At 43.1% G+C, this 22,422-nt stretch overlaps 1 protein-coding gene across 2 annotated transcripts in view; it reads right to left on the bottom strand.

The window, feature by feature from the left end:
* The window catches only part of SNN (stannin), an 85,851-nt gene extending 66,074 nt beyond the window's left edge, over positions 1-19,777 (bottom strand). Inside the window, exons 1-2 of one of the 2 annotated variants that reach the window (XM_069210330.1) lie at positions 19,637-19,775; positions 15,600-15,690 (exon numbers count right to left, since the gene is read on the bottom strand). The gene's annotated coding sequence lies outside the window, so the exon portion shown is untranslated. Of the gene's footprint in view, positions 1-15,599; positions 15,691-19,636 lie in introns of both variants that reach the window. The other variant, XM_069210329.1, reaches the window with a different exon arrangement.
* Positions 19,778-22,422: the final 2,645 nt, after the last annotated feature.

Raw genomic sequence — 22,422 nt, 5'->3', positions numbered from 1 at the left:
AGCATCAATCAATGCAGTAGAGGGGAGGAGCAAGCAACGACGATGAGTAAACGGCAACACTGAGACATGAACGAGGTGTGAAGAGCATGAAAACATGCACTCTTATGTAGTGCTGCAAGTCAAAAAGAAAGAAGTACCTCAGAAAAGTTTCAAGCAGTGGAAGAACACTACACTGAACAAGGAAGCAACATTTGAGCCATGCTCCGAATGAAGCTGACACAAGGTGACCAAAGATAAGCAAAGAAATTAGAATGATGAAGCCAACCAATGGTAAGCAACGGACAGGCTCTAAGCTCCCTTTTAATAAACAAAGTGTCTCTCAATTGACAGCAGATGCACGGGTTCAGATGACCAAAAGTACCAAACAAAAATGAAAATAAAAACACACACATTTCCATATTAATCCCTGGTAACAAAGCAAATTACTGCTGTGTTAATGTGCTCCTTGTGAACGAGCAGGTTGTTTTCACTCACACTTAAGTTAGAAAATTTCAGAAGTGGCCTGTCCTACTTCCTCATGCAGTATGCTGCAGTGGGCAAAAGAGCAATAAGAATGACACAACAAACCAAAGGATGGCAAGAGCTGGCTGAAAGCCCTTATATATATTATACATATAATTTTAGCAGAATCGGAAGGTCTTCGCGAATGCCAGACTAAAGCAAAAAAGTTGATCTTTTCATTACAAATGTGTACATTTTAACATGATTTCTGCAGAATGCAACACTGAACATAATACACACAACAAACTACTGGATATGGACAGGACAGTGTTGATAAAATGCCAGATCTAATCATTAAAAGTTGGTAAATAACTTTTGAAATAAAATATGCTCATTGTGTATAGTTTTCTACAGTTTTCCACACTTTTCTAACAAGGACACAGAATGTTTAGCAAAATGTGCTACCTAATTTTCCTTACCTTTTGTGTAATCCATCTTTTCCTTGTCACATAAATTAGTTAACCATGAGTGTAATTTGGTTCTCACTTGTTGAATAAAACTTATGGATATGGCCATTGGCTGCTGGATTAATACATCAACAACATCTAAACAAGCATTGGAAATTGCTATTGGTTTGACTTAAAAAATGTTGTATGGTAATGCAAAGCATTATAGGTAAATAGCAGAGAAATAGACATGTATGTATGTGGAAGCAAAAACTATTGAATAATACTGGTGTAGGTTGGAAAATCAGGTGACAGTTGCACTGTCATGACCGACCTAAAATTCCATCTAGGTTAATGACTGCCCCTCCCATCTGTGCTGATGCCAGAGGAAAAAAACACAACACAAACTATGTTGATAAATAAGACACTTTAATAGCATTCCATTGCCATGTGTGCGCCCCTAGAAGTTCAAGCTAAGGCAGCTGATTAAATAAACAAAATGATCATAGCTACATGGAGGGAAAGCACTGTTTGTTGAAGCACTCAACTTCTGCCCAATCAAAACGTGGAATTCTAACTCACAACATGTGGGAGGTACAAAACTCCTTCTCTAGTGATGCTCAATTGTCTGGTAACAGCTGCGCTATGAAGCGAGACAATGGAAAAAGTCAAACTGAATATAAGTAAAAGGTGCATGAGTTGAAGACTGATGCCTGTTGATAAGGGCACATGTAGGGTGCCCTAGAAGTTTGACTTCGGTTTTCAAAAAGCAGGATTTGTAGGGTATGTCTAGCAGCATAAACACTTTTTATAATATTTGGAGGGGAAGAGGGGGAAGGGGATAGGATTCGTCTTGACTAACTATTTGGTGACAAGTGTTCGGGCTTTGAGGTATAAGACTTCAGGGCTTTCCAATTTCACACAAAACTGGCACATATGCTAACAATGCCCATTATCGCTCCTTGTTAAAACATTTTCCAGTGACTGATGTTAAACCTTAAAACAATGGAATCTAGGGAGCTGAACAGAAGACAATGGAACGGCTGAGGGCCAATAATGGCTGGGGGACCGCTCCTGTTCCAACATTCCAATGTTTGTGTTATTGTTTCTCCCTTCTTCATATACAACATTCTGCCTCCGGTGGGTGAAAGGTTTTAACAGCCTTACAGCACTGTTGGTAAAGCTTCTACTCTAGTTATAAGTTGCGGGTGAGGGCCTATAACTCTGGTTCAGGGCCTTTAATAATGGTTATAGCTTTCGGCAGCTGGATATAATGCTACAATGCTAACCTTATTGATGTATAACAGTTGAGCTTCGTGTAGTCTACTCTGGATTGCACCATATCATACATACACCGGTAAATTAATTTCTCAGCTGAGGTTAGAGACGGGTTTGAGCTTAAAAAACAAAAAAGCACCTGCTCCCAGTCTTTTAGTCTCGGTTGTCATCCTTTGTCTACCTAATTCCATGTGACTGGTGGATAGCTGCTCTTCACTTTCACCATTGTACTTTGATTTTCCGTTTCCATAATTTATTTGCATTAAAACATAATTTAAAAACCTCCGGTCCACAAGAAGCTTTCAATAAAAAAATCCCACATTAGTAAACTCATTATAAGACCTTGACAATTCTTGCTTGCACTATACATTCTAAGATCAGAAATGGCACGCAAGTCCCTCAGTTATAAAGACACAAAAGTTAGGCACCTCTGGGCATCATTGACAAATATTCCATTACGAATAGCTAAAACATTAATTTACCATTCGCACGTTCAGCAGGAATATGTTTACAACACTTTTATGGCAATTCAGCTTTATAAAAGGCTGTATGATGGAACCACGCATGCCGGAACAACGCATACCTTAACAACGTGGTCGGAACCACGACTGCGTCGTTTCCAAGCATGCCTTTACAATGAATTTCATTGTAAAAGCATGCCTCGTGAAGGCATGTGTGGAAACGGCATGTGTGGTTCTGTCATTCAACCCCCTCACCCTCCCAGAGGCCCAAAACTACCCACACCCCTGACAAATAAACTACCCCGAACCCCCACCCACCTTGAGCCCTAAACAAAAAAAAACTATCCCAATCCCCCCACCGTGCCCCTAAAAACTAAAGTACCCAGACCCCCTGCTCCCCTCCACCCCCCCCCCCACACACCCCCTTGGGCCCTAAAAACTAAACTACCCCGACCGCCACCCCTCCCCACCTACCCCGGGCCCTAAAAAATATGAGGCTGTTGAGACATGTCAAGATGTCTCAAAGCTGGATGTTAAAATACAACTGCCTTAATTCTTTCCCATAGATGGTTCAAACTGAATTATAGAATAATGCTATTCTGAATGCACAGTGTTTGCTGCATAATTATGGATTTGCCACACAATCCACCATCTGCGGCATAATTTGGTTTCAATAGAAAATTTGTTTCTAGCTCGAGCGGGTCAAAAGCTATCTAAAAAAAGAAGTCCTGGAAAGGCCAATAAGTCTGGTGTTGGCTTCCAGCATTTAGGCTTTGTCACTGTTGTTTTGTTATGGTTTTGCAAAACTTTACTGTTGCGAAATCTGCTGGGCCATCCTCAATACAAATATTTCTTAGACCTGCAAAAGAACACAGTCACAGCAGTACCCAGAACTGAATTAAACTACTCTGTGTGGCTGTGCTCCTTGTGAAAAAGTAGAATTCTCACACAGTCAATGAAACCAGAGGATGAAGAAGTCTGACCTTTGCATGGTGTGTGCTGTAGTGGGTGGGAAAAACTGTGAATGACTGTAACAGGCCAGTGGATTAAGAGGGAGGAGAAAGCCGCTAGAACTATATTCTTCAGATAATTTTAGTAATATCCAAAGGCCATGGCTAACACAAGGCCTTTAAAAAGTGTGAACCAGGATGGCACTGGGCAGCAGCACACTTTTTGCAAATGTTAACTGGTCACACTTGATGACTGCTGAATTCCTCTGTTAAACTGATACTAATGAAGTGATATTTTGGCCCAGGCAGTATCAATGGCAAAATAATGAAGTAACACTGCCACTACATGTGCCATATTATGGTGGATAATTCCCATTTTTGCCAAACAGAGTATACAGAGTACACTGTTATTTTAAGCGCAGTGGGCCCATGCAAAGTTGAGGTATAGCCAGAGGCAAAGAATGATACATCAATAGGTATGTAGAAAGATTGGCTAAATTCCATTCTACAACTTCCAGCAAACTGATCACAATCCATTTAATCGTCAAAACAGAGAACAATCTACCCAAGGTGGAGAAATGAGCGCTAAGAAATATGACGATGTATATGCCTACAAAACGTTTTCAAGGAATGAATAGGTGTTTGAGATACATTCGCATTTTGCGTGTACTTCTAATCTCTGTGCAAACAGTGGTGTGGTTTTTGTCTGGCGTTTATCTTTCCTAGCTACACAACTTGGGGCAATAATTGCACTAAGACCTGAAAGTAAACCCTTCAGTGCACATGATCGTCCTTTTTAGGTCCAGCACGCAAGCACTCTGGCCTGTTGTGATCTATCTGGGGGCTTTTAACACACCCACCGCACACCCATCACTATCACTTATTCGTGGGTTTGTCTTTCAAAAATCCTTTATCACTGGTAAATGCTTTACGTTTGTCCCTCCTTGGAGCAGTTTTGTTACCGCCTTGGCCATCGACCCTATTACATGGATAATTGTACGTTTACCAATACGTTTGACTGCGAGCGAACTTCTTTTTCTTTTTATCTCTCCTTCACACATGCTCACGGCAGCGTGGCGCTTTGAATCGACTTGCTTATGTCAACTGTTTTACTTTTCGTTTTCAATTTATGTGGGAAGAATAGTCCTGTTAGGAATTTACAACTCTAATAGCTCTAACTCAAGCAAACGTGAGACCCACTGCATTACAAATGTTTGTTATTAATGTATTTTTGTCTAGCGTGGCCAGATTGCCAATTAAAGTCTTTTTAAGACTCGATTTCGTCTGGCCAGACTATTCTTAGATCTCCCAGATCACCTTTAACATAGAGCTTCCGAGCACCGGTAGATTCATTCAGTGTCTCTCCCTACAGCCTGCTTGTATGGTTTTGTCATGTGCTGCAGCTAAATTTAATATGGGTCACTTGGAAGGAAGGACAAAATATGCACACATAATCACTGATAGGCTGAAACTTAATGAATGATGTACAAACCGTTTAAGGGAATGTGGTGCAGATACTTTTCAGCTTTACAGGGGCAAGGTGGCAGTCAATGCAGTGGACAGCTACATACTTAGTTTTACTCCTGTGGCTAGTGGCAGCAGGCGCTGGCCTGAAACCTAGAGGGCGCCACTGGAGCACAAGCCCACAAGGGTTTCCGCTCTGAAGTCATACAGAGGCTTGAGGGGGACGGGGAGATCACCGTCAGCAGTCCGGCCCATATAAGTCTTCTGGGTTGACTAGGACTGTCAAGGCAATGAGCTTGAAAGCATGCATCCTAGGCAGGCATTGTCATCTTTCAGTTGTCCATCTTATGAAGCTGTGCCCCCCAGTCCATTCATGTAACAGATGGGAGCTGCGCACTCACCACAGGTTGTCTTGAAGCCCTCTCCAAAGCTCACCTCTGCTTAGACACCGCTAGCTAAACCCGGCGGGTCCAATGTCCACCAATGAGGGCATCAGCTTGCAGCGGGAAGACTATCTTCTGTCTTTGATGCTGCGCACAGGCCATGGGCTTGATATCTCTCCTCGGGTACCTTCGAGTGGCTGGTCACCGGCCCTGGCACTTCACACAGCCACAATCCTTGCCACTGTGGTACGAAAGCCACAGGTTGAGCTACTGTTGGCCTGGCACTGAGATGCAGAGAGGAGCGGCCAGCAAGCCGCCGTCTCGGCCAGAAGCCTGGATATCCACTGATACGACCCACACAACTACACACACACAGTGAATTTAACTGGAAGTCATGTACACGGTCAGTGCTTTTCCCAAAAACGAGACATGCATCCAACCACCAAGAATTCGCGTTAGACTATGGAACCAGAAGACCTCGGTTCAATTCGTTACTTCAACACTTGGACAAATTGTGGATTTCTACGGAAATCGCTCTTGGTCTCTCGTTTTCGACTTGTCTGTTTAAAAAAAACTGGAGCGCACAGACTTGTTCGGCTAACAGAGTTCATTAAACAAGAACATTCACCTCTTAACCAACCAGCAGACGATAGCTCAGAGGATTAACCACCTGATGCTGAGATTCCTTTGGAATAAAAACTATCAGCAAAGCAGGACTGAACTTTCATCCTCCGGGTGACTGCCATGGAGCTACTTTATAGAACACCTGTTCTAGAATGAAAAGCTACTCTGTGGTAATAAGAGTTTACAATCTCCGATACATTATTCAAAACAGCACTTCAAATTAACTAGTCCAGCATGGACATCTTCAACTGGGACAACTACATAATATCATAGAAATAAATATTCTTGCTAAAAGGAGGAGGCATGTTACTGGCCACTGATCACATTTCTGTAAAGCGCACCTTTGAACAAAACGTCCTCTAAGCACTGTAGGATAACTTACAAATACAGCAAACCGGCAATTGGGGCTCGCAGAGCAAGTGGCTCTTTTTATCCTTCCTTCGTGGAAGTCACTGTTACCGAGGAGAGAAACTAACCCCACAATCGAGTACTGCAAAGAACCCTTCCAGCAGAGAAGAATGGTGTTCATGGACTCCCCCCCCCCCCCCCCTCGTGTGGTGGGCGTTATAAAACATACATATACAAGGGGTGGGGGAGAGAGAGGCGCACAGGGGGCACATTAAGCTAAGTGGATCCCAGTTTCAGCTTGGACTTCAGGATGTCGGGTAGAAGGGTTTGGGGATGCACCTGCCACTACTGAGAATCTACTGGACTGGTGGACATTATGTATGATTACACAGGCATCACTGCATCACAATGAGCTTAACAACTTCGACTCAATAACCTGTCTGCCTTTCTTGGGCAACACGCTGGAAAGTGTGGTCAGCAAACAGAAGACCACTTTAGGCGTACTAATCACTCGACCCAAGACAATCTGGCTTTAGGGAAGGATGCAGCACTGAAACTGCAACACCTTCAGACATAGATGACAGGTGAAAAGATATTCGACAAAGGAGAATCATCCTGCGCTATAGTTCTCCTCGATCTCACGGCAGCTGCTCTCATGGACCCTACTCAACATTCCACAGAAAAGGAAGGAAGTGGATGGCACTGCTCCAAAATGATAACGGTCTTACCAGGAAAACAGATCATTCACACTTAATATGGAGATCTTCTCAAGTACAGCTCCAGATCCACACAGTACACAAGGCTCTATATTAACCCTTACGCATTTTAACCTCTAAATGCAATCAATTCGTAAAGCTATCAGTGAAACTGCCAACACTGGGCTCCACCTTCAGAAAAGCTCAAAGATACTGCAAACTTAATGAAAGGCCTTGAAGTAACTCAGACTTGGCAACCAAAGCACTTTGTAAAGCTCAAGCCAGACAAAATTGTTTTTTTTTCATTTCGTCAAACAATGGCAGATGCACGACTGGATACTAAACCCAATCCCTCTAAAAAAATGACATTTTCAGTAGGTAAAGCAAAGTCCTTGGGCTTCATACACAACAAACTTGAAAACAATGTATTCATGACCACTACACACCACTCTTAACTTGAAATACTGGCTCTTTTTATGAACAGGATCGCCAGAGTATAGTCGAGTTCTTAGTTATCTCCAAACTGGACCATGGAAAGTCTTTACCACTGGCCTTAAAAAGTCAAGACTTCCACCTCAAAACTGCACTAAATTCTGCTGCGCAGTTAACCATTAACACAAAGAGAATTGAGCATATGGGATTAACATAATGCCATACACGCCAAACTAGAAAATTGGCAAAGTCTTTTGTCTTGAAGCACAGGTCTAGCTCAGCCTTCTCCAACGAGTAGCTTGTGAGCTACTGGCAGCTCTCCACCTACCTGTGAGTAGCTCTCCTGTGCAGCCCAACCTACTACATTAGACGCTTGTAACTGATTGAATTAAGATACGTATACCAATATTAAGAACGTATATTTGAGTTGAAAATGTATTTTTAGAACTCATTAGCTGATGTCTCAAGAAAAACGGCTGAATTTTCAAAACATATGTAAAGATGACATTTGGGTGATAAAGCTTATAGCTCTGAGCAGACTTGTTAGTAAAATCATAATCATGCTGCCAGCGGCATTGCAGATATTGTTGCTTTGTAACAGCCAGGTTTAGGCATTCAAAACTACTAAAGCCTTTTTTACATTACATTACTACTGGCAATCCTGTCTGAAGATCTGAGGTGAGCAACACTAGCATTTATGCATATGGTGGTCACTATTGTAATCTAGTATGGTGTGGTCACTATTACAACACTGATTGTATTACGACCTCAAGTTGATTTTCATTTAGCACAAGTTGCTCTTGTTACAGAAAAGTTTGGAGACCACCGGATTAGCCAGTGCCATTCATGCCACGCTGCTTTTGTTAATTCCAGGTTGGCATGGATGGTATTTTACCAATCCAAAGCTATAATACTGTGTCTGGGGTCGCAAAAGGCTTTCGTCATTTTTCAGCTAGGTGCCAATGGCATCAGCCTGCAACTCCGTTTAACGGCCCCGGGTGTTAATTTGGGTCTCGTAGTCGGTAATTTAGCATAGGAAAAGGGTCAGATTCTGGGTGAGGTTTAAGGTTAGACCACCTACTGTATGACCTGCATGCGGTAATCTCAACGGCCATTCTGATGCAGAGACTTCTATCTAGTGGTAACTCAGTGTTGGTGTAACTTATGTAGTGACGAACTACAAGTTTCATGGGACATGGATTTCCCCTTCTCTCGGTGGGTGGTTCTCAACAAACGATGGTAAACCTCTGGCACATGCCAAGGGGCGCACTCATCGCATTCAGAGTATTTTGGGAAATTAACCAGATCAGCCGATTTAAGTGCATAATTCTCAGTGCCAGCCTTGTCGACGGCGGGAAACGTCACTCCATGATGTGACGCTACAGAGCGCCCAGACAACCGACTACACCGGTACACCAGGCTATGCGCTATCCAAAAGGCAATAACATTATTGATAAAGTCCATTTGTTAAATGTATTGTGTGCTTCAAAGACAGACGGCAAATGCCTTATTAGACCCATCTTCCCATGGAGGGCATCCTAAACTCCCAATTATGTTTTTCAGAGGCTGTTGTCGCCGGTTTGTTTGTATTCTGATTGTGCAATCCATACTGTTGCAGAAGTTCGTTCACAGACCATAGTCTGTATTCGACGAGACAGTCTGAGGTCTGTTCATACAAGAAACCAACCGCACATTAGGGGGTGTATGAAATACAATTTTTTGCTGCAAAAAAATCCTAAAATTCATTTGACGGTAGCTCATGTTGAAATGACCACGATGTTATTATATATTTCCTATTTAAAACTCACCCAGGCCTACTTGACACCCAGCCTTGACTATTTGGTCACGTGTTGTGACCCTGGGCCAGTACCAGACTTCCATGATATGCAGAGAACATAGCAGCGACCATCAATGCAAGTGTTACGCGATTTCCGTCGCAATCCCAGATGCACATTTTGCTACATACAGGCGGTTGCATGAAAGTGATTAGTACCCAAAAGTATAATGTGTATTTTTTCATAAACTGGTGCATGTTATCGACCACCGAATTAACGTATTGCAAAACGGACGCGATATTTTAAGTCGCACGTCAGTTGAGGCATCACGCACCGAGAGGGTGAACATGAAAAAGCAGCTGCGCGCGGTTTTCCCGAGGAGAGGGCTGCCAGGGGTCACGCGCTGAAAGCCCCGAGCCAAATGACATGCAGGAACCCACAGCCTTTCCGAAGCGCTGCCGTCCTGGGCTCTGAGCAAGCCAGCATTGTTACTGAGCGCGATGTGGGGCAAGCGAGGAGGGGGTGCTCTTTGTGACACAGACGCCCTCCACTCGGGAAGAATGCATCCCCATGCCTGTGTTATTGGAGAACTGAAGCCCCCCTGCATCCACCCCGTCTAGGACTGCTGGCCGCCCGGACGGGGGCCCGACAGGAACAAAACGCCAGCTGCTTCTGCCCCCAGAGCATACAGCAATGCGTCCATGTTGGGATCTAGTGTTACTTTAATGTTCGTCTCCGCCAAGACACTACTCACTGGTCTGCACAGTGCACTTACAGTGGCACGTTTGCCCAGTGCACTTTCAGTGGCACGTTTGCCCGGTGTTGTTTTTACTTTTCATAGTTGTTTGCTGTTGGTGCTTCTGTTTTTCCTATTATAAAAGGCAGCAGATGAGATATGCCTTTGGTGCCAGGATATCCGCTTCTACAAATACATTCCTTTCAAGATCCCTCCCCCTTTCCTTCCTCCCCAAAGAAGAGGCAGAGGAGCTCATGCAACTGAGCACAAACGACCAGCGGCTAAGTCAATAGGTCTGAGTATAACATGAAAAAGCGTGCAAACGCAGCCACGCAGAAATAAGTCCAAGCATAAGCACCGTAAAGCCAGAAAAATTGGCTGGGTGGTCAGACCTGTACTATTGGGAGTGTCGGTAGTGGTGAGAGTGTTCCACTGGTGGTATTGGTGTTGTATTGTAACTGTTGTGGAGATGTGCTATTTGTGTGGTGGTGTTATTAGTAGTGATACTGCTGGAGACATTAGAAGTGTCTGGAGCTGGTGGTATTGTGGGTGGCACTGGTAGGGGTGGAGGTCAGTGGTGTAGGAAACCCGCTCCTTCCCCAGGGCACCCCAGATGATCACCATTTGTTTGACTATATTTTTGCTGTCAGTAGAACTCTGCACACTTTACCCTGCTAACCAGAGGTAAAGTGCTTCTGCTCCCACATTCAACTTGATGAAATTGGCATACCCCTAGTTAGTATGTTTATCTATAAGTTCCTAATATATAGTACAAAGTGTACCCAGGACCTGTAAGTTAAATGTCACACGTGGGCTTCAGCACCCATTGGGCCACCCTCTACAGTGGCACAGCAAACCTGCAACTTCAAAATCAACATGATAAAATAACTCGCTTTGACAGGTCTAAACATTCCTTTTAAATACTTTCAAGCCACCCCTATGCTGGCCTTACTGTCCATAAGACAGGATGCATGTTTTTTTAAGAGTAGGATATGTCAAATTTTAACGTGAAACCCGTCTTTACAGTGAAAAGGTCCCCAAAGCTCTTGTTACTGTGAAGGGTTAGCTGCTCTATAGGAAAGCACTGGGATACAATATTCCTTTTAATAATGTTATCCCTGGCTAGGAAACACCTACAAAATACCTTTTTGGACTTTATGAAATATTTATTGTAAGCCCAATTTGCTGGTGAAGTCAGATTTGTAATAAGTTGTTTGGAAAAGGTACTTTTAGAAAGTTACATTTTCTCTGCCTAAAGTCTCTGGATGCCTATTTGCTTTTGTTCTCCCACTTCTGACAGCCAGTACTTAGCATTTGAATAGGTGTGAATGGGCATGAAATGCCTCACAGAAGCAAGCAATAAAACAACCTGGATGGGATTACCCACTGAACCTGACAAGATATGCAGGACGGGGCTGTGAGCAACCTTTCCCTCTTTTAAAGTAAAGTGTACATTTCTGCTTGAGTTTCTAATGCTGCTTGACAGATCTGCTGGGGTTTTACGTATAATACTCAGGCACACTTTAAAGGGCGAAGACAGGATGCCAAATTCTTGTGTATCCACTATCTGATTGTTGAAAATCCTACTTTTTATTTTGCCAGACTTCTATCTATAAGATAATTATGGGTACCATTGCTGCCTCAAACTGGATTTTGGTTATATGTAGGAGGACACACAAACCCAGCCATCAGAGTCTAAGCTTATTGTGACTAAAGACTTTTGCGGTCTCAAAAATGCCCAAAATGGGTACGGTTGGTCGCAGTAACTTTTACTCCATTGGTTAGTACGTGCCCAGGAGTTATTCCTACAATATAGCTTGAGCCAAGCATAAATGTGGCACCTCCAGCAATCCACTTCAGAACTGTTACCATAGTCATGCATTTGAGTTTTGCACAGCAATTCTTGTATGTAACCTGTACGTCACAGGTTCAAATCTTAGTGTGATAGCAAATGTGACTTGCACTTTTACAGGTCACTGTGTAAGTTGCCGGTCATGATTTCAGATCCTGAGAAACAGTTCACTGGGTTATGCACCTACTGCAAACATCTCTCTGCGATATGCGTGGCAAATATTTGAATAACTGCGTGCTTCTTTCTTGGGTTGGTGATAAAAATAAATGCAATTGAGCTGACCAGTAATACTATAATGTACCAACAGCTTTGTTTGTATTGTTCTAAATGTAAAGTCATTATACTATAATTATACAAATGTGCATGACAGTACATATTAACAAGTGAATGAGGACACAATGCAACAATTTTCGCTTTTTGGTCAGACTTAGAAATGGTCTCACATTTATGAAGAAACACACACACACAACCCCACCCCCATAATCCCCATCTCCCCCCTGCCAATCAGTCCTCTTCATCGACTGGTCTGTTCAAGAATCATTAATTTTGCTTCTGCCCATCACAGCATGGTGCAATCAGTCAGTCCACTCCAGTTATCAGTACTCTTCACTGTAATCGACTGCATTTTGTTTGTGCCCATCTGCTTAAAAAGTAGTCAATTTCAGGTCCATGGCTGGTTGGACAATCTTGATTTTTATTTGTTTCTTTTTATTTACTATTGTTTTAGGTCATTTTTTTGCAAACATATGCTCACCACTTGTTAAGTGCATGTGACTGCAAAAAATATATATGAAGAAAATCAACAATTCAGGCTTGCAAATGCCAGACCTATTGACATTGCCAATGTGCATTTGCACGGAGCAACCGATCTTCCTACGCGTACTGTGACACCTAATGATGGTGCGATTCACAACTAGAGTAGGTGGTGCTTTCTTATTTGCTCTGCTCCACTTTTACAGCATAAAGTAAAGTCTGGTACAGAACTGCACTAAAGATGGCATTTTCTTTTCACCCATGTTATGTCCTAAAGTAATTAAAAAACACACACACCAACACCTCTTTGGTCATATATATAAGAAACAGGTGGCTCTGTAGTGGCCTGCGGGCTGTATGTTTTACTATAACAAGAAGGGGGGCAGCGGGCAGATTAAGGTCCTGCATACATGCCCCCACTCCTCTGAGGAAGAAAAAGAACAAAGAAAACTAGATCAGGTCAGTCACAACCTGAGCTGTCTAATCAGGAGGTCTGATTGCTCAGGAGCAAAGGTCCTGAAACAACTGAAAGGGTGTCATGCTTCATCACTGGGCAGCTCCTCATTGGGCTGGCGCTGTAATGCCCAACGGGCCACACAAGGAAGCTCTTTGCTGTATATATTTTGATTGTCTGCAGATGTGAAGAGTGGGGTACAATATTTTGTGTAGTAGTGTGAGTAGACTCGTGTGAGTGATGGTTACAAATAACTAAGGAAAAATCTAAACTTGTTTAATTTTCAGGAACCCTTGTTATTATTAAAATGACGCTGGCCAGATATGGGTACAATGATCCCTACTGGCTACGAAGGTAAATTATACCTTTGTAGACAGTAGGTATCATTGTACCTACTGCTAACCTGGTGTAGGTCGTGTGAAAAAACAAAAATCAGCTACGAGGACATATTAGGGTCAAGTTCTCACTCGAGTCATGAAAAAAAAACATTCAAAAAACATTCCCTGCGACATAATTAAAATAAAACACATAATCACTTATATATTTTTTCATTTTGCAACAGGAATATGTATGATTACTACGTGAAAAGAATGTAATGTGAAACATATAGATGTAAAGCTGTCTAGTGTAGATCTGGGCTCTTTCTGACCAGTAGAGTCTGTGGGGACTGACAGCTAAATGATCCTTAAAGGTAGGGACCGAAATATGCGCACTTTATTAACTCCAGGAGGAGGGATGAGATGGGCAGAGAACTAAGCTATCAAAATGTAGTTATACTGCGGAACCCTCAAGCCCAGAGGGGGGGGGGGAGGACCCCAAGGGACACAGCTGGCATGATGGAATGGTGAGGCGAGGGCCACACAGCGTCATACATCCATTCCTTCCACTAAAGCAATTATGCGCAAATCCGCGATACTGGAAAAAGCAACCTTTTGTGTTTCTTCGAGAAAACGTGCACCAAGCAAAAACCAAACACACTGTTTAGACACAAAAGAACACCATTCTGCAGGGCCGATGCTGTTTGTTCTCAAACGGGGCAGCTTTCTTTCTGGCACACCAGTTGTTCAGAATTCCCAACAGAGGATTCTCGCTCCATAAATAAACTTACCACGAAGGTGGAGTTACATTACAGCAATGCACGAGCAAGTGTCTTGAAGATCAACAAAAGAAAGTGGGTGAGGGTGGACTTGACCTACGACCGTCAGACACAGAAGGATCACCAGGGATCAGCTTCTATGCAGTGCGTGTGCAAGGCAAACACATGCAAATACACTCCCTGGCAGTTGAAACGTCTCCCATCAGACACAATGACACATGTACACAATACTGCTCCCTCCAACCAGCAGCAAAATTATATGTTACCAGATCTCTGATCTGATGGATATAACATTCAAATCATTAAAAAAAAAATCTCCTGCCATTCAGAAATAAGCACTGGCAAAACCAACAGCCTGGTCTTAATGCAACAAACGAAAGGGAGACAACTCCAACAGCTGTAAAAAGTCCATCACACAATTCAGTGCAAGCACTTGATTGAAAGTGTAAGGATACACTTGAAGAGCCAGTAGCATTAGGGAGAGAAAATACTTCAGTGGGCTGAGCCAAGACATGGCTTGCAAAATCTCACGGTAATGGCTGAAAGACGCTGGTCGAAGAAAGCCAATGCCTGAATGGAGCAGTATCAAAGGCAACTTTATGTATGTGGTTAGCAATAGGTCCGTTTGACAGCTCCACTGTAAAAACAAGACCTACAAAAGACTCAAAACTCACCTTTTCCAATTCTACAAGACTTTCCACTGCCATTCTAAGGCCCTCTAATTCAATTGCAACCCTCCTATTAGTGGACAAGTAACCAATAAAACTACCTATAATCATTAGAAGAAAAATCAACCCTAGCTACCCACCTCATCAAGACATTTCTACTAATAAATGCCAGAAGTCAAATGGTTCTACAATATGAGCTTCAAATGCCTTGATAAACTAGTAGCCGAGAACACACTCATATCCTAAGCACCAAAATAGCACACTTTGGCTCAACAAAAAAACATGAAGAAGCGAAACATAAAACAAGGCTTTCTACAACATTTATGGAAGAAAAAAACTGAAAAACTTAATTGTTAAAAAGACACCTCCAACATCTAAGCAGGATATACAACAAATATCAAAAATGAAAACTCTTCATCAGTCCATACGGACCTCCAAATCAAAGGAACTACATAAGAGCCTTTCAGAAAACCGCAACCCAGAGTAGACACCACCAAAAACCACACTCACGAGTCTTCTGCAATGTCATTGCAAATAAGCTTGCTTCCACAACAAGGAAGCTGGAGGATTACTGCATGAGCAAGACCACAAAACATCCAGCCTTTGAAGAATATGATGAACAATGAAATGGCATGAACAGACAACAATTTTAAGCGTTTTTTAACCAGTTCTGGTAAAGACAAGCAAGCCATGCAGATGTTCATCAGACCACTCGCTGAAATGCAAGTTCAGAAACATCTTACTCCATTCGTTGCCTGTGGGGTACGAGATATCCTCAAAAATTCCCTTGCCACTGGAACGTTCCTCACTGCAGTCAAGGCCAGCTTCATCAGACTGCATATCAAAAAAAAAAAAATCCTTCAAACAAACTAGCAACAAATCTCCAACAGCTCATTCTTAGAAAACAAATTGAAAGAGGTGCTACAAAAACACTCCACTTTTCAGAACAGATAAACTACTGTGATCACCCAACATGCTTCTTCTCTGGTACAGGTATGGAATCCAGTCGAATACATGTATAGGACAGTCTCAAAACAATTGGGGATGGAAACAGAGTGGCAGCACTACTACTGCTGGACCTATCTGCTGCTTTTGATGTAGTCCACCACTATATTTTACTTTTGAGAACAGACAGCCCTAGCATATAGGGAAGTAGCAAACTGCAACCGCTCTTAACTCCAAGGCAGACATAGTTTCATTGCCCGCTCCCTAATATCAAGTCCACTGACTACACACTGAAGCATCCCAAGGGTGCATTATCTACCCACTCCTATTCAACTTTTAGCGCATGTCCCTAGTAGACCTGATCAGACCATCCCACCTAACCTGCTAAGATGATACTGACAATATTCAAATCATTGCAAAATTAGAACACCCAAAGGGTCCAAAATCATCAGGACTTGATCATAGTTTCTGTGCCACTAATGAAAGGATGATGTGTAACCATCTTAAACAGATCCTCCAAAAATGTGATTCTGACCTGTGAGCAACGGAGAAACTATCAACCTACAATTATAAACCCCAGGCAATCAGAGACCCCACCATAGCATCAAATAAAGAAAATTTATGAATGGCCTTCGAAGTCAACCTATCACTGGTGCTTCAAGGAAATCGAGTCACAAGAAGCACATGCACAGTGGGTACCATGTGACGCATCACCACACACCCAGGCTAGCTGCAGGAACCACTGGCCACTTGTTATGTTGTGAAAAGACAATGCAAATTATCTGTACGAAGAAACTTCGCTCTAACTAGTTAAAGTTCAACGGATCCATATTTCTGCAGCAAGAGAACCTTCTGCATCTTTGTCCATTGGTACAAATTAAGCCAATCCTTCAAGAACTTCGCTGGGTCCCCAAAGGCAAACGCTACCAACGACCCACTGATCCTCTGCCACAGCTGGATGTATTCTATAGAGACTCATTCAATTCAGGAACAATGATACATTATTATAAACTCCATGTGTATTATCCCTCACACCTCTTCCCACTATCACATGCCCACACACAGCAACCCAAAACATGAAAGAGCTCCACTCTGGTCAATCACTCGACACCAAAATGCTGTCCACATAAGGTCACACTGCAATTCAACAATCTGCCAACCACTGTCACCTCCACAACAACTACTCAGGTCAGTGTGCTGCCTGTAGGATAATGACCTTGAAATCCTAAAAAGGGGTATGAACCCCTATAATACAATAATACATGTGTTTGTAGGACACTGTGACTGATGGGCGCACTTCCATAGTGGCAATGTGGACACAGATCAAGTTTTAGACACGAAGACTTGTACTCATGTCACATTACAGTGCCTTTGGCCAATGGCCAATGGCCTTGAACTTTTACAATAATGTTAGAGCTTTTAGGGCATGTTTTGTTACAATCCAGCGATGCACACTCTGGCTCCTGCACATAGGAGAGCAGGGGTACAGCATACGACTAACACAACTTGCAGTGCGGCACGGCGATTCCTTAAACGTTAGGCACAGAAGCCCAGGGACTTTATTTCTGCAAAGTTGGTTGCTCAGGTAAGGATGCGGTTTTTGGTCACGCCGGATTTAACATGCCAAGCACTGCCGCACGTTTGCGCTGTTGGTCACCGAGAGTTGTACAAAGTCTGCAGTATATGTTGTTCCGTTGAGATATAAATATACAGTGCTGGTTTACGGGCCTCACACAATACTTGCAGCGCTAGAATCTGCAGTATTAATCAGTGGAATAACAGACGAATGTTTCTGACTCTCTGGTCTTTAGGCAGTAATATGTACGATTATGTCTGCGGTTCAAATCACAGGGATACACATGATTGTCACTAACACTAATGCATAACATCTCTGCAGTGTTGGCCACCGCGGCTCAGGAGCACGACAGGTCCGCAATCATAACTGTAAAATATGTGCACGGCCAGTGCCTGACCCCTATGCACTCCCAAGACATTCATTCGACAGCATTGATAGGCAGGACTCCGAAAAATAGTTTTGTGTGAAATGTTGGTCACTGTAGTGCGCAGACAGAATGTTATCACGTTAGTCAGTATCGCTTGCATGATTCAGAAGTGAAGGCCACTGGGGTCAGATATTCTGCTTTTTGGTCACTGACTAAGGTTGCTGGTGAAACACCAACCACGCCTCTAACGAAATGCTGTTCGGCAAGGCCCGTGTAAAGACGGCACTGAGGCCATTATTGCACACGGGGTGTATGCAGAATTACCCACAGAGGATTACTGGAGTATTTTCACACTTAATGCACACTGACGATGGGGCGCTGAATACTCAAACTCACATTTCCGGGTGTTCCCGAGACCAGCTTGTTAGATCTGTGGTGATCCTGCTGGAAGTGCGCAGTGCTCAGTACATATGGTCTGTTTGAGTTCTGCCAGAAGCAGGGTCTCGCGCTCCGCAACCGTCCTGCAGTGATGGGCAATGCAGCAGCGTCTGGCCTTTATCAACGCCCTTGTTGTGTTGCGTTGTTCGTCTATTACTGTCTTCATCTATAAAGTGTGTAGAATGTTTGTGCAGCGGAAATTGCCTCACATTCACGTGCTGATACATTTATAAACACACCCCGACTCGTACACGAGCATAAAGCATCCTGGGCTCAAACACGCGACTACGGCAGCAGTTACCAGTCATTTTTAATCCCCTCTCACGACTGTATACTTGTGGCGATGGCTGAACATCGAGCCCCGTGAGTGTAACTGCAACGAGACCGTACGGTCACAAGCAGTGTCCAACAAGTGGTGCACTGGTGCATCGTTAAACGAGAGATCATATGCGATTGCGGTGATGAACATGGGTATCTATGAACAAATGATGCCAGCTGATTACACAGGAGGGCCAGTGACATAATTCGGGCGCGTTACAAGCCGATGCTCAAGAATGCACACGGGGATGCCGCTGTGTACGCAGAGACGGGTTCCGATTCCTAAACAGCGACGCGCGTGCATACACAAAGCACACATTAATGCACCGGATGATTACTGTCACATCATAAAAATGCGCTCATCCGAACTGAGGACCAAGCAGATGTAATCGTATTGCAGCAAATTTACAGTCATATTTGCAATACCGATGCTAGCACACACACACCACAGGCTCAGGTGCAAGCATTGCCACTGCTGCACAATGAGGGCCATTTACGTGACTGCAGTGCTTCTCAGAGTCACATGCGCGATTGCTCTGTTGGATGCCCGGATTCGTGCACACAATCCAATTGCTGCAGAGAATGGAACGCAGGCATTATTACACCGTAGCTTCAGACTGAAAACTCAAGCAGAGAACCATGCAATTAAATTAAATTACTGCACACTGGGAGCCACGGCGTGCGCAATGATGCTCATATACGTTGCCACTGCTGTACACTGAAGAGTACCATGCTTCAGGAAAGGCAGGTAGGTTTGAAGTGAGCACAGGGGTGCCGAAATGTGCAGTGCTGTACACTGGGAGGTCATGCATACATACGATCGCAGTGCTGCAACGTGGGTTTGCGCTTTAGTGCATTGCTGCTCGTTGCAGCCCTGAACACACGACACCTTTACCACACAGACGTTGACTCACAGAGGCATAACGTTGCACATCGAGGCATATGCACAACACCTCACTGCTTCACATCAAGCATAATTAACACATGGTCCAATTGTTGCACATCTAGGCGCGTGTACAACATTCATTATTACCCAGGCTGAAGGTGATTCAGGGATAGTTGACCACTGGAATTAATGCACAACTGGCGACTGCACACTGACACTGCCATACACACACGTTTCTGCCCTGCCTCACCTTGCACTCGCCTCCTTTGTCCCTCTTGCTGTCGGCGCTCTGTCCTTGCTCACAATGATTTGCTCTGCAATGGCTGCCGGTGGCGATGTCCGAGTACGGAACAAGATGTTTAGGAATAACAGTGTTTCTGTCCGTGTCCCAGAGCCCGCTCTGCCGGCTCCTACGCCCCTGGGTCCCGGCACCGCCGCTCTAACATTCCGCCCTACCCCTGGCAGCAGCGACACTTCTCTGCGGCTCTACGCCGCGCAGATAGTCTTTTATATGCAGGAAGTGACGTTCTCCAGGAAGGTGGCCAATCACAAGAGACTTAGAGTGACTGGCTAGCAACAACAGCTGCTGAAAAAGAGGGTACATTAAATCATCAAAGAAAGAGATGGTAGGAGGGACGGCCAGAATTCGAGAGGAAAGAGGTGAAGCAAATGATTGCAAGAGGATGGAAAATCGGAGATTGAACGGGAAGGAACTAGACAGAGATGAAGGGGAAGCAGAGGTTTCACACAGGCACAAAAGAAAAGACTTGGACTTTTGTGGAAGGCAGGGGCGCTGGAAGTAGGCGCGTGAGTGTGCTGCAGCAATCATAAAACACCCATGTAGCAGTTCAGAAGATTAATGAGCAATAAAGGTCCCTTTAATTTTTTTTATCTGTCACATTTGTTGTGTTTAAAAGCAGAGGTCAAATGCCAGGGTATATTTTCTAACAAATTACTGCTAATACTTCTATCATGGATATTGGAGTTTGCATTTCTTTTTCTGGCTGGGAAGTAATTGGCTTATGTAAAGTGAACTACGTGACAATCTTGCTGGGGTTCCAGCAGTCTGAAAAGAAAGGCTGTAGGATGTGTTTTTTTCTAACACGCAACAGCGTTTTAATAGCTGCAATTCAACAGTACAAATATTTCAAAATTTATGGGCATTTACAAAAGCACAAACAAAGCACATTTTTACTTCTGAAGCATGATGGAAACAAATATTTTAGTGGACTCAAAACAAATCAAGGTACTAGATGATGCATAAATAATAAATATTTGCTGAAACCCGTTTTCTGCATAATATTCTTTGTGCGCTATATAACTGTGTCAATGAAAATGTATGACTTTGCAAATTTAGTGGTCATTTCAATGGAAAATGTGCTGCCTATAAATTACAGGCACTACCACATCATGCTTTAGTAATATATGTGCTACAGTGTGCCCCAAAACAACTATGAGCTACATACTACACCCTTACCATTCTCCTGCCGAATGGGCGTAGCTCATGTGCTACACTTTTCCTTTGAGTGAGACTTGGGCTTTTCTCAATCCATATAACTTCATTGATATAACACTGACGGCTTACTATGAAAAATGTTTAAGCACGACTGCTTGGAAGGAGGAATAGAGCATCTAATATTGTGAGGTAAGGAAAAGACAGCCGTATTCGGAGGGGAATGGAGGGAATAAAAGATGTTACAAGGAAGATATGTGGACAGAAGGGGAGAATACCAATCCTGTCAACTTTTTAAGACAAAACTTATGGTGATATGGGTGTTGCTATGAGATACAAACACCCCAGCTAGTTTAGAGAGTCATTTGGAGATGGTCACTTGGTGGAAGTTGTGAGTTACTTGTACACTCTGAAGAACAGTCAGCCATAAACACGCTTCAAAACCATGTATTGTGTTAAAATCACTTTAAAAGGGAGTCTTTTTCAGTGATCCCTATTTAAATATATTGATGCCATTTATTTACTGGAGCTACCCCAGGGGTCTTCAAATCTTTTCCTTAGTGAGAGCTACTTCTGATCAGTGAAAATTACAGTGAGCTCCTGAAGCCTAAACAACTCTTGCATTATCATGCATCCCCATGCCCAGCTTCATTGACTTTAGGGCTAGTGTTCAAAGAGCCAGATACTGTGGTTTGAACAAAATACTTTAACGAGGGACACTACGACTGAGCTACCATGTGTGGCAGTGAAAGTGTGGTCTTTGGGGATGTATGATCATGTGGGTGTATACATGGGATATCTTCGTATGGTTGACTGAGAGCCAGTGTTGTATGTACTTGCAGCACATGACATATTTGTTTGCCATATGTGGCATAGTTACATGTACAATACAAATATACAATCATTTTCTTTTAAAATGGGAGAAATTTAAAGTGCAGAAAAAATATTCTGCAAACATGTTCATAATATAGATTTTTTTTCTGTACTTTTACTTTCTCTCATTCAAAAAATGGCTGTAGTTTTCAGTTGTGCTTATGGCACAGTGTCTACAGGCCACAGGGAGCAAGTGGCCTGCTGTGTGTTGATGCAACACTTTGAAATGGAAAAAAATTAAAATGAAGAGGTAACTTAAACATTAAGGTAGCTTTTCATTTTTATTTTCCCCCATTTGCATGCATTCAGAAACATCAGTTTGTTCACAGCTTCAATATTGGGTTGACAAGGACTTTTGTCAATATTGAGTTGACAAGGATTTTTATTAAAGAGTTAAATATTTCAGTGCTTCAGTTGTTCACCTCTGTGCCCTATCTGTGCCCTAGACTCAGACTAGGTCATAAGTCTGACCGAGCACTGCTTATTATCAGGCCCTTCTATTTGCAGTCTGATGATAGTAATGTAAAATAAACACAACCTTCCCTTAACTTTAAAAGGAAAATTCAACCTTGGGCTTATTCATAAATGAACTCAGTACTGTGAGTTAATCTGAAGGTGTCTGGGAGCTACTGGTAGCTCGCGGTCAACTGGTGGGAGACATCTGAGCTACACAAAAAAGTAGTAACACTACACTTATGTTAACAGCAACA

Source organism: Pleurodeles waltl, chromosome 10 (assembly GCF_031143425.1).
Source record: "Pleurodeles waltl isolate 20211129_DDA chromosome 10, aPleWal1.hap1.20221129, whole genome shotgun sequence".
Taxonomy (NCBI): domain Eukaryota; kingdom Metazoa; phylum Chordata; class Amphibia; order Caudata; family Salamandridae; genus Pleurodeles; species Pleurodeles waltl.
The sequence above is the reverse complement of the archived record's forward strand: the minus strand, read 5'-3'. Positions and strand labels throughout refer to the sequence as shown.